We start from the raw sequence: 17637 nt of genomic DNA, 5'->3' as shown, positions 1-17637 counted from the left end.
TTTTTACCCTCTGCCTGGTTTCTTTACTTCTTTATCACCCTAGAAGCAGCCTCATTCTCAGTTTTGAGCTCTGCATTATTGATGGTGATAATCTTGGCACTGTATACTTGGTTTTGGTTTTTCTGTGGGTATTCTTGAGGGGTTAGGGTTGGGGGCAATTGATGGCAGCTTCCTTTACTATGCCATATATTTTACAAAAGTACTGTCCTCTAGTTTACATTTTTTCTGCTTTCTTGTGTGTACATTTATGTTATAAATTTTACATTTCTTCTCTTTTATCTATATGTTTACACATATATATTTCTCAACATTGATTTGTCTGCATTTCAGAAGGTTTAGTATGCTTTAAATTTTCTTTTATTTGTGAAAATAATTTAATTCCTTGAAGATTCTTCAGTTAACCATAGGTTGTTGAAGAGTGTATTTATTAGTTTCCAAACAATATATATTTTTCAGTTTTTAGAAAATGAGTCTCAGTCAGGCATGGTGGTAATGCATATAATCCGAGCACTTTGAGAGGCTGAAGTGGGTGGATCCCCTGAGGTCAGGAGTTTGAGACTAGCCTCATCAATACAGTGAAACTCCATCTCCACTAAAACTACAAAAATTAGCCTAGCATGGTGGTGTGTGCCTGTAGTCCCAGGTACTCAGGAGTATGAGGCAGGAGAATTGCTTGAACGTGAAAGGTTGTGATGAGTCGAGATCACACCACTGAATTCCAGCCTGGGTGACAGAGTGAGACTCCAACTTATTTATTTATTCATCTATTTTGAAGAGAGAAAGAAAAAAAGAAATAAAGGAAAAAAAAAGAAAATGGGTCTTTCGTTTTATTCCATTGTGGTTGGAGAAATCATTATATGTGATTTCAGTAATATTAAATATAATAGACTTCCTTTGTGGCCTACCATAAAGTCTATTCTGAAGATAGCACAGAGAATAACAAACATGCACTTTAGAAGAACGTGTAGTCAGCTTGTGGAGTGGAGTGTTTTGTATATGTCATATAGACTTACTTGGTTTATGCTGCTTTTCATGACCTTTGTTTTCTTATTGAGTTTGGATTTGGTCATTTCATACATTGTTGAAAGTGAGGTGTTGAAATCTCCCACTATTATTATTATTGCAGGACTGTCTAGCTCCTGAAATCAATTTATTTTTGTTTCATATATCCTGAGGATCTGTTATTAGGTATATATGTAAGTGTTATATCTTCTTGATGAATTAAACAATTTTGATATTTGTCTAGTAATTCTACCTCTATTTTGGTTACTGTTTGCTTTATTTTTTCCCTCACTTTTAAAATATTTAAAAAGTTATTCTGCCAGTCTTTGACATTTAACTGGAGTTTATTTGGATGGAAATTAATTTCTGACAAGAATTTATTTTCCTATTTTTGTCCTTTTTTTCTACAAGTTTTGTTATTGGTGTTGTTATATTTCATTCCTCCAAAACTGCTCATATTTGCATTTGTTTTTCTAGGGTACCATTTTGACTCCTTCATTTCTCTTCAGTATATTTGAACAGTTATTTTCTTATTGGCTATTAATGGTATTAAAATTAATATCTTAAATTTATAATAATATATTGTGAATTACAATAACTGAGTATTGATATTACACAAAAATCATTTTCTCATATTGCTCTCCCTACCTTTCTATTTTTTTGTCAAAAATTGTTTGTTACACAAAATTTCATATACAAATTTTGTACGATTTTTGTTATACAAATTTTGTATAACAAACAAAAATTGTTATACAAAAATATTACATATTTTTCTACTAACAACCCAGATATGTAATTATTGTTTTATTCTCTGTCATTTCTTTATGTTATTATTGAATTTTATTTTACTTCATTGAGACAGGGTTTCAGTCACATAGGATAAACATGGTTCACTACAGCCTCCAGCTCCTGGGCTCAAGGGATCCTTCCACTTCGGCCCCTCATGTACCTGGGACAGAAATGTATGCCACCACAGCTGGCTAATTTTATTGATTTTCTGTAGAGACAGGGTCACACTTTGTTGCCCTGACTGGTCTCAAACTTCTGGGCTCAAGGAAACCCCCATCCTTGGTTGGGATTACAGTTGTAAGATACTGTGACTTTCCTCTTGTCATTTAAATATAGTAGAAAAATAAAGTCACAGGAACCCCATATACAATAATATTGGCTTTTCTATTTCCTAGTGTAATTACTTTATTAACGTTCTTTATTTCTTTTTTATCACATGAGATACTACTTTACTTTCATGCCTTATATGTTTTTATCATATTTTGTAAGGCTGATCTAGCAGTAATGTACTCTCTTTAATTCTGTTTGCTTGGAAATGCCTTACTTGCTCAAAAATTTAAATTTTGGTTTTGACAGATATTGAGTTTATGATTGACTTAATTTTTTTATTTCAGCACTTTGAAGATCTCATCACCATGACTTATTTCCTCCATAATTTTTAATGAGAAATTGGCTGTTAATGTCATGGATGATAACTTGCATGTGATCAGTTACTTCTGTCTTGCTTCTTTTAAAGTTTTCTATTTATTTGTCTTCTGTCAATTTCAGTTCATGTGTTTCAGTGTGGATATCTTTGAGTTTATTCTTCCTGGAGAATTTTTTTTTTCTTTGGAGATACTTGGATCAGTAGATTTCCATCTATCAACATGTTTGTGAAGTTTCAGCTATAGTTCATTCAAATTTTTTTTCCCCCATATTTCTCTTTTTTCAGTGGAACTCCCATTATGAATATGCTGATATTCTTGATGGAATCCCATGGCAACCTTAGTTTTGTTCATTATTCTTGTTTCTCACACTGAATAATATCAAACAATCAATCTTCAAGTTGCCTCATTACACTTTTTGCATGCCCACACAAGCTAGTCAATCTTTCTAGTTACACATTATTGATTTCATTTTTTTAAATAATTTATATGTCTTTATTCTTATTTTCAATTTTAAATCACTATTCTACTGGGTTCCTTTAGGTCTTTGAGAACATTAAAGTGAAGATAATTGAAATATTTCCCTAGTTAGTACCATGACTGGGCTTTCTAAAATAATTTCTTTTAGTTATGTTTTCTTTGAATGTGCTTTTTTTGTGTTTATCTTTGAATGCCTTTTATTTTATTGTTGAATGTTGAACACTTTGAATATTATTCAGCATATTCAGATAACAAATTCTTGACCTCCACAATTGCTTAGTTTGTGGGTTGTGTACATGTTTCACAACTCTTTAAAGCTAGTTTTGCACTCTATATTCTTTGTCATGTATGGCCACTTAATCTGTGTTCTGTCATCCTTTTCATCATCTACTGTACTTGACACATTAAAAAAAAAAAAATCCAAGGAAGGAAAAGAAAAAGAGGAAAAGAAAGAAAAGAAAAACTGTCCAGAATTTGCATATGGACTCTTTCAGGAACTCTAGTGTTTAGTCCAAAGTCAGCGAAAAGTGAAAAGTTTTGGGGTCTTCTCCATGCGTGCATTCAAAATGGACATTCTTATATCCTTCTAAATATACCAGTAGGAGTCTTGGTATGGTGGTTCATATCTGTAATCCCACCAATTTGGAAGGTTTAGGAGAACAAATCACTTGAGCCCAGAAGTATGAGACCAGCCTTGACAACATGACAAGATCTCTTCTGTATAAAAAAATACAAAAATAAGCTAGTTTTGGAGGCCCATGCCTGTACTGTGAAATGCTGAGGGGGGGAGGATTGGTGGAGTCCAGAGAGGTGAGATGCTCAGGAGGCTGAGGTGGCAAGATCATTTGAACCCAGGGAGGTTGCCGCTGCAGTAGGCCATGATCATGCCACAGGACTCCAATGTGGGTCACAGGGCAAGTTCTGTGACTATTTAAAACCCAATCCAAAATAAACAGCAACAAACTGTGAGAGTTTTACAAAGCTGATTTTCCTCATCAATTTTCTTCACCAGCCTCTTCTTTCCAGGCATTTTGTTTGTGTACTGCTTGATCTGACTCTTATTCCTTGCTACTGGTGGCTCTGACTAGTATATTTCCTTTCCACAAATGCCTCCTGGGAGTCAACATCTGCCCCCAAGAAAGCTCTGAGGTGGGCTGAAGAAAAGCCTCTGAGCTAATAATCTCTAAGGGAGCCTCAGACATTTTAAATCACACAACCACAATTATTCGAGATAAGCTCCATATTTCCACACGTGCATCAAAATCTGCATCTAGAATTTAATATTCCTCACAGTTGCCATGAAGCCATGGAGTGGGTGATGATGGTCAGTTAAAATGCCACATACTGTCTTGCCCAAACTTAGAGGTCAGGTCTTTCTTCATTAAACACACCCCTGAGTTACATTATTAGATTCTAGAGCTCCAAAAATCAAGTCTGAGGTTGTTTTCTCTTCCTTATATCTCTTCATTTTAAACACAATTAACTTTAATGACAACATAAAATAGAAACTTCATTAAATCTACCTTGCTTTTTAATGTTCAGAGAGGTCTTTTTATGAGATGGAGTCACTCTCTCACCCAGGCCAGAGGGCAGTGGTGCGATCTCGGCTCCCTGCAGCTTCTGCCTTCAAGGTTCAAGGGATTCTCTTGTCTCAGCTTCCTGAGTAGCTGGGATTACAGGCATGCACCCCCATGCCTAGATAATGTTCTTATTTTTAGTAGAGGGGGGTTTCACCAGGTTGGCCACATTCATCTCAAACTCTTGACTTCAAGTAATCCACCTGCCTCAGCCTCCCAAAGTGCTGGGATTACAGTCATGGAGCCATCATGTCCAGATTGTCTTGTAAGATTTCATTTGACACTGCTTCCATCATTATCATGAAAGCCATTCTGTCTTTCATGTAATAAGAAATAGTTAAGAAATATATGTTTCTGTTAGCAACTTTTAAGTGATATGACTTTATTGCTTTCCAAATTATTAAGAGTTCATTTACTTAATTTCACCACAGTGTGGTAGTTGTTACAGATAATTCAGTTCCATCTTGGGCCAGTTTAATCTCACAGTCTCTAACTAAAGTATTTGAGTTTAAAAATTAACTCTCTATATAGACTACATAATGTGCAGCTGATATATTATTATTACATTAGTGGTGTTTTGTATAATTAAATGTAAGTGTGATATTTCAAGACATTATCATATTCATCTTGTAGAGTCATACCTTCCTAAGTAGACAGAATTACACTGGGCAGTTGTAGGCATATCAATATAGATTTCAAAAGACACTCCTAAGATTTCACTGGGAAATGAAAAGTGAAATGTTATTATTGTTGTGGAAATATGGCCCTAACCAGTAAGGAGAAGGCTTGTGACCTCTATGATAAAAGGAATGATAAATATAGAATTACTTGAGATTTTTCCACGTTTGTTTCCCGTATTGAGTTTTGAATAATAAAAAATGTAAATAATAACTGTAATAATACATTTAAGTAATAAAAACATTTACATAAATTTTAAATTTTAAACATTTATATTTATTAATATGAATTAAATGGTCAGCGTACATTTCTTTATTCATATAACTTCAACATGCTCTCAAGTATAGAGAAGAATATGTCTAGTTCACACCTCTAAAAGTCTTATAGCTAGGATGGATAGAAATGGTAGGAGTGAGTGAAAAAATAGCATAAGCTTATCTGCAAGTCAACTAAAATATTGTTTCATAAGTACTATATAGACTTAGTATTCAACAATTTAATATTGAAATTACAAAGTTGTATTGTTTATTATAATATTAAACACTTAGAGAGAAATTATTATATCTGAGAATTCTAGCTTAAAATGGTAGATATAATAGTAAATAACACTGTAATGGCTTCTAAAACGGTGGATATAATAGTAAATAACACTGAAATGGCTCCTCATTTCGTAAAGTAACAGTTAATAGTAAAGCAGAAAGGAACAAGAACAGAAAGGAAAAGAAAAGAGATGTGTTTTATTCGTTGAAAAGTAGAATAATTCTAGACTCTCAATGAAAAATAAATTGAACAGGGTAACACAGAAGAAAGAAGTAAATTAAGATGTAGATACTATCATTTAGGGAACAATAAATGATGACCTCACCTTTAATGCATAAACAGCAATCAGAAAAAAGAATTTGTAGGTGGTAGATAAGAAATAAGTTGTTAAAGATAAAATATGAAAGACATGAGGGAAAATAATCGTATTTGGAATATCCTCAGTTTTTATGTTATATAGGTGATGTACTTTTGGACAAAAAATGATGGGAGAGAGTCATGTAGAAAGTGTAAAGAAGTTCAGGGGAAGTTTTAAATTTAGCTATCTTAATCTTGGGGCACTCAAGAAAAAAAAAGAAAAGCACAATGTATAGAAATTCAGAGATCATATCACTGGTTGAATTCCTTAGAACTACAGGTTTAAAACTTAAGAGGCTTTTGTCTCAAAACAACATCAATAAAAAGCCAGGTGTGGTGGTGTGCATCTGTAGTCTCAGCTAATGAGGATATCAATGCAGGAAAGTTGCTTGAGCCCAGCAATTTGAGGTTGTAGTCAGTCAAGATCTCACTATTGCACTCCACACTGGGTAACAGAACACTTTCTTAATAAAAGAAAAGGAAAGAAAAGAAAAAGGGAAGGGAAAAGGGGAAGGAGAAAGGGAAAGAGAAACACATATTTTGTGTAGTTAATTAATGATCTAATGAACAGATGTCTATTAGATAAAATGAAGCAAAACACACTGACAATTAAATAGAAAAATCAGATGAAAGTTGAGTCATGTAATCCAAAGCAAAATAGTATTTCAAGAATGATGGTGTGAATCAGTTTTAAAGATACACATCACTGTTTGAGTAATATGCAACAGACAAGTGATATATGGGATTTAGTGACAAGTATAAAATATGATTCTAAAAACAGGGTAAATGCCTTAAGAAAGGAGAGTTAAGAAAAAATAAAATTAAACCTTGTCAGGGCCAACTCTTTACATGAGTCTTCCTATCACAGAAAATAAATAAGTGAGTTGACAGTGGCATATGTAGGACTAAGAGAAGCAGCATGTAGATCTAGTAAAGAAAATGATCAAACCGGGTGTGGCATCACACACTTGTAATTGCAGCACTTTGGGAGGCTGAGGGGGCACATCATTTGAGGTCAGTTTGAGACCAGCCTTGGCAACACAGTGAAACCCCATCATAATTAAAAATTCTAAAACTAGCCAAGTGTGGTAGTGCATGCCTGTAATATCAGATACTCAGGAGGCTGAGGCAGAAGAATCACCTGAATCCGAGAGGCTAAGGTTGCATTGAGCCAAGATTGTGCCAGAGACTCTCTCTGAAAAAAATTAAACTAAAGTAAAATAAAAAGAAAGGATCCTGCAGGTAGAGTGAAGCAGTAATGGTACAGAGAAAAAAAAATAATAAGCAAATCGGTGTTTTAAGAAGCTGAGAAATCCAAAGCAAAGGCAACAGAGTCATAACAAGCAGCAGTAAAATATATACACAAATCTACACAAGTTTTATTTTTGGTGGTGATTTCTCAGGAGAAAGAAACTCAAAAGAAAGTGTGAATAAGAAAGTTGTCACCATTGCTTTTGTAGAAAGAAAAAAAGGAGAAAGACCAACCACAACAAAATAATGTAAATCATACAACGTTAAGCTTTAGTGTTCTTCATCCCTTCCCATGGTGATTGTTTCCTCAAGAAATAATAGAAGCCAAATATTCAAAATAGAAGAAAACTTTAGCATATATTACTGTCTATGTATATTAAGCCAAGTTTATTTTAACTGTAATTCATTCTATTAAAATTTGTATTTTAAATTAACAAATATAAATATTTATGGGACACAAAGTGCTTTTATAATGCATGTATATATTGCAAAATAATCATATTGTGCTAGTTACCATATCCATTACCTCACATATATACCATTTCTTTCTTTGTGGTAAGTATATATAAACTCTATGTTTTAAACAATCTGTATTTTTGAGATAGAGTTTTGCTTCTGTTGCCCAGACTTGAGTGCACTGGTGCAAACTCAGCTCATTTCAACTGCCACCTCCCAAGTTCAAGTTATTGTCTTACTTCAGCCACTCGAGTAGCTGGGGTGAGATAAGCATGCCACCAAAGCTGGCTAATTCTTTTATTTTCAGTAGAGACAATGTTTCATTGTGTTGGCCAGGCTGGTCTTGAACTCCTGACCTCTACTGATCCTCCCTCCATGGCCACCCAAAGTGCTAGGATTTCAGACATGAGCCATCAAGCCTGTCTTTTTTTTATTAAACAATTTTGAAGTTGATATTTATTAACTGTGATCACCATTTGGTGCAAAGGATCACCAGAAATTCTTCCTGTATCACTGAAATTTTTTACCCTTTGATGAACACCTCTCCTTTCTCAATCCACTCTCATCACCACCCCACACTCCAATCTCCGACTATTTTTTGTGTGTTTGTAGAAAGATTCAGGGCCTTGCTGCATTGCCTAGACTGGAGTACAGTGACACAACTATGACTCACAGTGTCCTCAAACTTCTGACCTGAAGTGATCCAACCACCTCATCCTTCCATAGTGCTGGAGTGACAGGCATGAGCCACCACATCTGACATATTCACAGTTTGAATGAGTTCAACTTTTTTAGATTTTACATATAATTGTGATCATTCTATACTTGTCTTTCTGTGCCTCTCTTATTACACTAAGCATAATATCTTCCAATTTGATTCATTTGGTAACAAATAAATAAAAGATCAGCCTCCATTTTTAAGGCTCTATAGTATATCTCATTGTGTATATGTGCCACACTTTATCTGTTGATGTGTTGATGAGCACTTGGATTGTTACCATATCTTGGCTGCTATGAATAACGCTGAGATGAAAATAGAAGTGCAGATATCTCATTGACATGTTAATTTTATATCCTTTGAGTACATATTTGGAAGCAGAGTAGCTGGATTATGTGGTAATTCTTATTTTTAATTTAATTGTGTTTTTGAAAACTCAATTCTATAACCCCAAAAGTACAGACTACAAAAGCACAATGAAAAACAATTGGATCACATTACGTCAAACTAAAACGTTTCTGCACTGCAGAGGGAAAAGGGTGAAAAGAAAATGTTCACTGATAATGTATATGCTATATTACAAAAACTTACTAAATTTAAGGTATAGGTTCCAAAAATGTACTAGGTGAAAAATGTATTATGGTTATTTCTTCTGCCTAGTTTTTGGAGTCAGATCAATTTTGATTTTGTTTTGTTTAAAAAGTTGTAGAATTATATTTAAGAAAATAAAAATTATTAATGCATAGTCACATTAGAAAAATCAATTTCATTAGAAACTACTTCCAAGATTTTGTTGTTTATAATATTTTATGAGTATCTTTATAAAGTAACACTTACCCTCTTTACTCTTTGTTCTGTGAAAGTATATATGGATATTGCATACTCATTTATTGAAAATATCCAACCCTTCTCCATGAGTGATAGTAATTCCTCAGCTGCTTACTTTTATTCTTTTAACTGAATTTTCTCCAGATGCTTACACAATATCACTGTGCTTCTGAATAATTTTCAACATCTCCTGGCAATACTTTGCCTGACCATCTTGGTTGCAAATACTGACAGAAGAGGAGTATAAAGCCAATGGCTAATATGCAGGTTATGATGAGCTACACAGCAATTATTGAGTCACAAGACTTCAGTAAAATGTTCCCTACAAAGAACACAAATATCAATATTATTATTACATTTTCTAAAAACTGAAAGCTGTAGTGTAGATTGTATGGCCCACCTCTGTCCCTTATCAATTAATTCCTCATTTGACAGCTGCAGTTTCACTGCTGGCCAGCAGGAGAATTGATGGCAGCATATAACTAGCATGATTAAGATAAGCATCCATAGTTACCCACCAAACTGGAATTATTTTCTGTGTTGGGAGGAAGATGAGCTCCACTTTTCCAAAACTCCAGCCATGGTGTCAACAATAATACAAAATATAAGATTAATAGAACGTGCAAGCTCCCCTGTTTCAGAGATGCAGGGAAAAATGCCAGAGTCACTACATGTGAGATAATCACCAAGGAACGCCATATCATGACATAGGTGAATTTTACCACCTGTAGCTTAATGGCAGCAAAGACGTTGCCAGTGTGGATGGCCAGTATATTGCAGTGAATGGCACCTACACAACTGAGAAGAGGGAATATGTCATCAGCAATCATCATCAATGCTATTAAAGATAAACACAAAAATGTTAGAGAATAATTTTCATTAGCAATGGCCACTTTCTCTTTTAAACTTGCCATGTTAAGATATATTTCTCCCAACCCACCTCCTTCAGAAAATAATTTACTTACAAGAAAGAAAAAAAAAAAAAATTGTTATCTTTCCATTATCAGGGATTTAGTAAATATATGCATGCAAAACATATATTACACCTGGGAAAAACAAATAATAAGTGAATACACACATACCCAAATTTATAAATGTATATCCACATTCCCTCAAAATAAAATAACTGGAACACATGAAATTGGATAGAGACATTCATGTCTGATGCTATAAGGTGTGACATCACCTAGAAAGAAGTCTCAATTAAGAACAAATAAAATTACCTGAATTAGATCTTGAAAAAGTGGTTTCTTTTTTATAGAAACTTAGAGTGTAAAGTAGGAAATTACAGTGTAAAATGGGAGGCAAATGCAATATAAACTGTGTTTTAGACTATGGTGATAACAGGAAATCAGAAATAAGCTGTGGAGTTCAAGTAAATTCTGGAAGTGGAGCTGCCAGATTTTGCTGAGTGATGGAATACGAGGTACTAGAGAAGCAGAAAAATTAAAAGTTTTAGAAATTAAGTGATATGTGTGGTCATGTTTTTGTTTATGTGTATTTAGGTAATTTTATCAGAAAGTTTTTAAGAAGAAAATTAATTTAATTTTGACATTTTTATCCCAATAATTAGACTAATATGCACAAGGAAGAAAACCAAAATTATATACTAGTTGTATAATCAGTTCAAACAATCTTCTACTACATTCAGTTGAAAGAGTAAAAATTCATTTCACATATACAGGAGGGTTAAAATAATACAGTCTTTATACACAATGAAATGAAGACAGAAAGCAAAAAGAGGACAAATAGTCTTTACTCATCTAAAGTAATTATTCGTTTTCTAACACCATTTAGAAAATTACTATCGACTCCATTTATTCCTTCAGGAATACCCAAAGAGAAACTCTAAAGCAATAACATTCTTAACTGCATTTATGAGAAATAAGACTGAATAAAAGGAAATGACCTAAAAGTTAAATTTTAGAAAGTAAATTTTAGCTGGGTGCAGTGACTCATACCTGTAACCCTAGCACTTTAGAAGGATGAGGTGATTAGATCACTTGAGCCCAACAAAAACAACAACAAAACACCAAAAATGTTAGCCAGGCATGGTGGCACATTCCTGTAGTCTTAACTATTCAGGAGGCAGAGGTGGGAGGCTTGCTTGGTCAAAGGAAGTAGGCATAGTACTTTTATTTGCCTGTCCCTTTACCCCAGCACTTTGGGAGGTTGAAACTCAGGGGTAATCATGTAGACCAACCCCGGCAACAGATTAGAAATTATGACCTCAGCAGAATGGAGCTGAGTTACAGTCAATATTCCTGTTGATTGACTACAGTAACCTCAGACAGGAATAAAGTTCAGAGGGCAGGCCATGGAAGATACAGGCCTTGAGTGCACCCAGTGCTCAACTATGTGATGCAGGTGCAACCTGGCACTGAGTCAACTTTGTCGGTCAAATTACTCCTGCCATGAAAGTCTGCTCATTAATGTTTCCCCTCATGCTACCAGGGCTGAAGCTATAGTAGGCTTAAAGACTTTAATTTCCTTCTTTTCATTGCCCTGAATCTCTGGACAGTCTTACTGTGGAAGAAAGCTTCCAAACAAAGACAAACTACAAACACCGAATTAGGCACATACATCACTGCACAGAAATTGAGGCATAGTCACAAGCATTAGGATCAATGAGAGAAACATGATGGCATCAAGGGGTTAAAATAAAGCGGTGGTGGTGACTGCCCCAAAAGAGATGGGCATGGACACATGGCCTGACAAGGAATTCAAAATACTTGTTTTAAGACAATGCATTGAACTACAGCAAAACACAAAGAATTCTGAAATTTATCAGAGAATTTACATAAGAGATTTTACACAGAGAATTTACACAGAGAACTTACACAAGAGATTAAAAAATGGGAGGAAAAAACAAACAGAAATCTTGAAGAATAAAACACAACAAAATAAAAAATGCAATTGACTTTAGTGACAATAGAAGTGGTCAAGCAGCAAAACTCACAGACAAGTCAATTCAAAATGTACAGTCAGGGGAGAAAACATAAATAAGATTCATGAGACTAATGGGATAACATCCAAAGAGCAAATGTATCAGACACTGGCATTTAAGAGTGTGGTAGAGCTGGGTGTGATGGCTCATGACTGTATCCTCAGCAATTTTGGGGGCCAAGGCAGGTGGATCATATGTTGTCAGGAGCTTGAGAGTAGCCTGGACAATATGGTGAAACAGTTTATCTATTATAATACAAAAATAAGCTGGGTGTATTGTTGGACATCTGTAATCCCAGCTACTCAGAAAGCTGAGTCAGGAGAATCACTGGAACTCAGGAGAATCACTGGAACCCAGGAAGTGAGTGTTGCAGTGACCACAATCACACCATTGCACTCCAACCTTAGAGAAAAGAGCAAACCTCCATCTCAAAAAAAATCACCATATTTCTTCAGGCAAAAATAGAAACACAACACACCAAAACCTATGAGATTCAACCAAAACAGTTTTAAGAGGGAAGTTATGGCAATAAATGCCTTCAACTACAAGAAGACATCAAATACACAACTTGATGTTTCAATGAAGGAGTTAGAAAAACAAAAATCTAAACTCAAAAGTAAAAAAAGAAAAGAAAACAAAACAAAACAAAACAAAAGAAAACAAAGCCCCTTATAAAGGAAATCAGAGCCATAAAAGAGATACCATAATTGATACCCAGAAGCAAATTAATGGTAAGAAATCAAATCAGCAATAAAAGGTCACCTATTAAAGAAAAGCCCTGGACCTGATGTATTCACTGCTGCATTCTACCTGCCACAAAAAAGAAACTACTGCCGCTTTTTTTTAACCTAGTCAAAACATAAAACAAAAAGGAAGATATGGGAACTGTTCCAACTCATTCCATTGGGATGGCATTATGCTGATTACAAAACCAGACAAAGATACAAGAAAAAAGAGAAAACTATGCGCTAATATATCTGATAAACATAATGTAAAAATCCTCAATAAAATACTGGGGAAATGACTTATAATGACCATTTAGGAAATCATTCACCATGATCAAGTGAGATTACAGGGATGCAGGAATGTTTTAATATATTGGAATCATTAAATGTCATACATCACATCATCAAAATAAAGAACAATATCTGTGCAGTCATTTCAATAAGTTAAAAAAGTTTTGACAAAATTCAACATTTTCACAATAAAATCTCTTAACAAATTATGCATGGAACAACTGTAACTCAACACAACAAAAGACATAGACCCAAATAACCAGATAATGCCATATATACAAACCTTTAGCTAATATTACACTCAAAGGGAATTAAAAGATGAAAGCTTTTCTGAGAAGATCTGAAGGAAGACCAGGATGTTCATTTTCACTACTTCTACTAATGTAATAATAAAAGACCTTAGCCAGAACTATTAGACAAGAGAAAGTAAGAAAAGCTACCCAAATTAGAAAGAAAATAGTAAAATTGTGCATATATGCTAATGACATACTATCAAAATCCTTAAACACACAAGTAAAAAGTAGTTAGAACTAATACAGAAGGTAAGTAAAGTTTCAGTTTACAAACTCAACATATAAAATTGCATAGCATTTCCATACACTAACAGCAAAATATCAAAAAAACCCCAAAAATTTAAGAACACAATGTTATTCATAATAGGTATGGGGGATAAAAGGGAGTAAATTTAACCAAGGAGATAAAAAAAATCTGCGTTTGAAATCTATGAAACACTAATAAAATGTTAAAATGGCATACATAAATGGAAAGATATTTATGTTCATTGATAGGAAAAAGTAATATGGTTAAAATGTTTATATGATCCAAAGAAGTGCACAAGTTGAATGCAGTCTCTATCAAAACACCAATGGCATTTTTCACAGAAATTGAAAAAAAATGCTAAATAAATATGAAACCACAAAAATCGTGAATAGCCAGAGCTATCCTGAAGACGTCAATGGGGTTGGGGATTGAATCCATAGAACTGGGGATGTCACAATGTTATAAACCAATACAATAGAACACACTGAGCAAAAATAAATCTACGCCTGTATAGCCAACTGATATTCTGCAGAGGTGCCAAGAAAACAAAATGAGGAAATGTCAGTCTCTTCAATAAGTGGTGCTGGGAAAACAGGACAGCTATATGCAGAAGAACATAATTAGAACCCTATCTCTCACCAAATACAAAAATTAACCCAAATGGATTAAAAAGATTAGTGCAGTGGAGTGCCCCTATAATTTTAGCTACTCAGGGGTTCCAGCAGGGAGGATCACCTGAGCCTAACTGTTCAAACCTATAGCATGAAACACTTAACGCCACTGCACTCTACACTAGGTAATATAGTGAGACCTGACCTATAAGAATATATATTTAAAAACATTTAAAATTAAAGATGTAATGACAACACCAATCTGTGAAACTAGTAGAATAAATCACAAAACACATTTAATGACCTCGGTCTGGGCAAGAATATTTTTTGGATAAGACTTCAACAACGCAGGCAAAAAAAATGCACAAACAGAAAAGTGAGGTTACATCATACTAGAAAAATTCTTTACAAAAATAAAATAAAATAAAATAAATCACCAGACTAATATAATGAGAGCAAATATTTTCCAACTGTCCATCAGAAAAGGGGTTAATCAAAATGTACAAGGAAATAAAAACAGATTTAAAAGAACAAGAAAATAATAACCCAATTAAAAATATGTATCTTCTGTTTACCAAAGAATACATATACACAGCTAACAGGTGTAGTGTGTGTGTGTGTCTTTTGCTGTGTGTGTATATATATATATACACACACACACTATATATAAATATGTCAACATTTCTCATCATCACAGAATTGCAACCTCTACCTTCCAGGTTCAAGTGATTCTACTGCCTCAAACTCCTAAGTAGCTGGGATTACAGGGGCATGCCACCACACCCAGCTACTTTTGTATTTGTAGTAGGGGTGGTTTCACCATGTCATCAAAGCAGGCCTTGAACTGCCACCCTCAGATGATCTGTATGCCTTGGCCTTTAAAAGTGCTGGGATTAGAGGTGTGAGCCACCATGCTCAGCCTATTGCAAAAAATTTAAGAAATGTATAAAATTTCTTAAATTAACATTGTAACAAAGAAAAATTTTGCCAGGCATCATGGCACATGCCTGTAATCCCAACACTTTGGGAAGCCAAGGTGTGTGGATCGCTTGGTCGGGAGCTTGAGACCAGACAGGCCAATATAGTGAAACCCCATCTCTACTAAAAACACAAAAATTCGCTGGGCTTGGTGGTGTGAGCCTGTAGTCCCAGCTATTTGAGAGGCTCAGGCAGGAGAATCCCTTGAACCTGGGAGTTGGAAGTTGCAGGGAGGTAAGATCACACCACTGCCCTCCAGCCTGGGTGACAGACACTGTCTCTAAACAACAACTACAGCAACAAAACTAGGTGTGTTTTTACTACATGGAGATTTATTGGTTCTAATATTTTCAAGTGTCTTATTTATTTGTTGAGCTTTCTGGCTAATGTATTGTTCATTTTTTTGTTGTTTCTGCCTAAGTCCTTCTCTTTCAGGAGATTCAGTCAATTAAACTTAAATTTTCTCCAGATTATGGCCCAAAATCACTTCATGCATTATCGCTGGTATTAATGCCTTGGCTTTGCAGGAGGGTTTATTACCCTGCTGGTGTCACTAATGGCCTAGCTATTACTATTTTTTATTTGAATAGAAGATTAAATCATGAGATTGCACATTTTTGCAGTGTTTATAAACTTCTGCACTTACCTTTTAAAGAAAGGTAATACTTACCCCAATGACTCCTTATTCTATAAAATGTATATATTTTTTATACATTTTACTATCTTGGAAGTCTAAATGCAGATCTGAATGAAATTAGTTCTTACAAAATTTATAGTACTCGTGAAAATCAGTATAGTAGCAGACAGAAGTCATATGGAAATGAATTGTTTAGCTCCATTTTTGTATTCTAAGTCACAGCTCTGAATTTAAGGATGAGTAGAAAATCTACTACTAACATGTTAAAACATATGAGTTGACAAATAAAACTTGTGAGATTATTTTCGAGTCATACTCTCTTCTCTCTCACTCTACCCTCATTCCTTAATGTAAGTTTATATTCATATCACTCATTACTATTTAGAATGCCCGTTAAGTTGAATGAGAATAATATTAAAAGGAGCAGAAAAAACCACTAACTAAATCCCATTTTCATTTTTTAAAAACTGTCAATATATTATGACTGATAAAAATTGAATAGGAAAATTTTCAAAATTGTGAAAACTAAACAAAACTAAACAGGGATGCATTTCACTTAGAGGAACAATGATTACCCAATCCTTAATCTTGTTAGTGAACAATTTGTATTCTATTTACTTGTTGGAAACAGAATGAGAGATATTTGTATCACTTACCTCACTGTAGATCCTAAAGGAAGAACGTGCCAAAAAAAGTAACGCGGCTTTATTTCTTCTAAAGTCTTTTTTGAAAAACATTAGGGTAATTTTATCCAAAAGTACTTACACAGTAATAAAGTTCATGGCAAATGATATCAGAATCTGTCAATAGCTTTTCACTTAATTTCAGATATATACAATGCATAGGTGCCTCACCACAGCACCGAACAGTTGAGCAGAGAATGCTGAAAGTAAAGCTCATATGGTGTGTGTGCCCAAGGACCATTTTTTCTTCCAAAGATGAAACTCCTCTTGTAATTTCTTTATCAGTCTCTTCAAACACGGTGTCCATTCTTAGCATGCTGCTAATTCAAACTCTTCTTTTCAGTGAATCCAGTATAGTTCCGTATCAAATCCAAATAGAAGAAAACAAGATTCAGTATAATTCACTATTCATGGAAAATGTAAAAAGGTAAATATGGATCACTAATCACAATAAAAAAATATATATCTGGTTTCTGAAATATTGAATCACCATTTGACATAATGCAGTCAATTAAAGCATTTGACATAATTTAGTCAATATGTCAAATAAATTGACATATTATTTCTTCAGCAAACATTGTTTCAAGGAAATAGACAATAAAACTACTATGAGGACTTAACTACCTCTTAACAACAAGATGATTGTCCTGTCTTCAAGTAGTAAGAAGAAAGGGATATATTTCTCATAAGTTTTCTTTTTGTGCTCTGCAGCCAGTGTCTGCTGCTGACATTGACTAAAACAAAACCGTACAAGGTCTAAGCGAAGTGCAACTGTGATGACACTAAGAAAACTAACAAGCAGATTTTTCTGATTTGGAAAGGACTACAAAACAGTGAGCTCTTTAAGTTCCACTTATTGTTAGATGTTGGTCATTTTGCATTTAAAATACTGTTTCTTGGCTTGA

At 34.2% G+C, this 17637-nt stretch overlaps 1 pseudogene; it reads right to left on the bottom strand.

The window, feature by feature from the left end:
* Positions 1-9681: 9681 nt before the first annotated feature.
* Positions 9682-17039, bottom strand: LOC129053254 (testis-specific XK-related protein, Y-linked-like; annotated as a pseudogene).
* Positions 17040-17637: the final 598 nt, after the last annotated feature.

This window comes from Pongo abelii, chromosome Y (genome assembly GCF_028885655.2).
Source record: "Pongo abelii isolate AG06213 chromosome Y, NHGRI_mPonAbe1-v2.0_pri, whole genome shotgun sequence".
NCBI classification, from domain to species: Eukaryota; Metazoa; Chordata; class Mammalia; order Primates; family Hominidae; genus Pongo; species Pongo abelii.
Note: the sequence above shows the minus strand (reverse complement) of the source record. Positions and strands in the feature narration are given on the sequence as shown.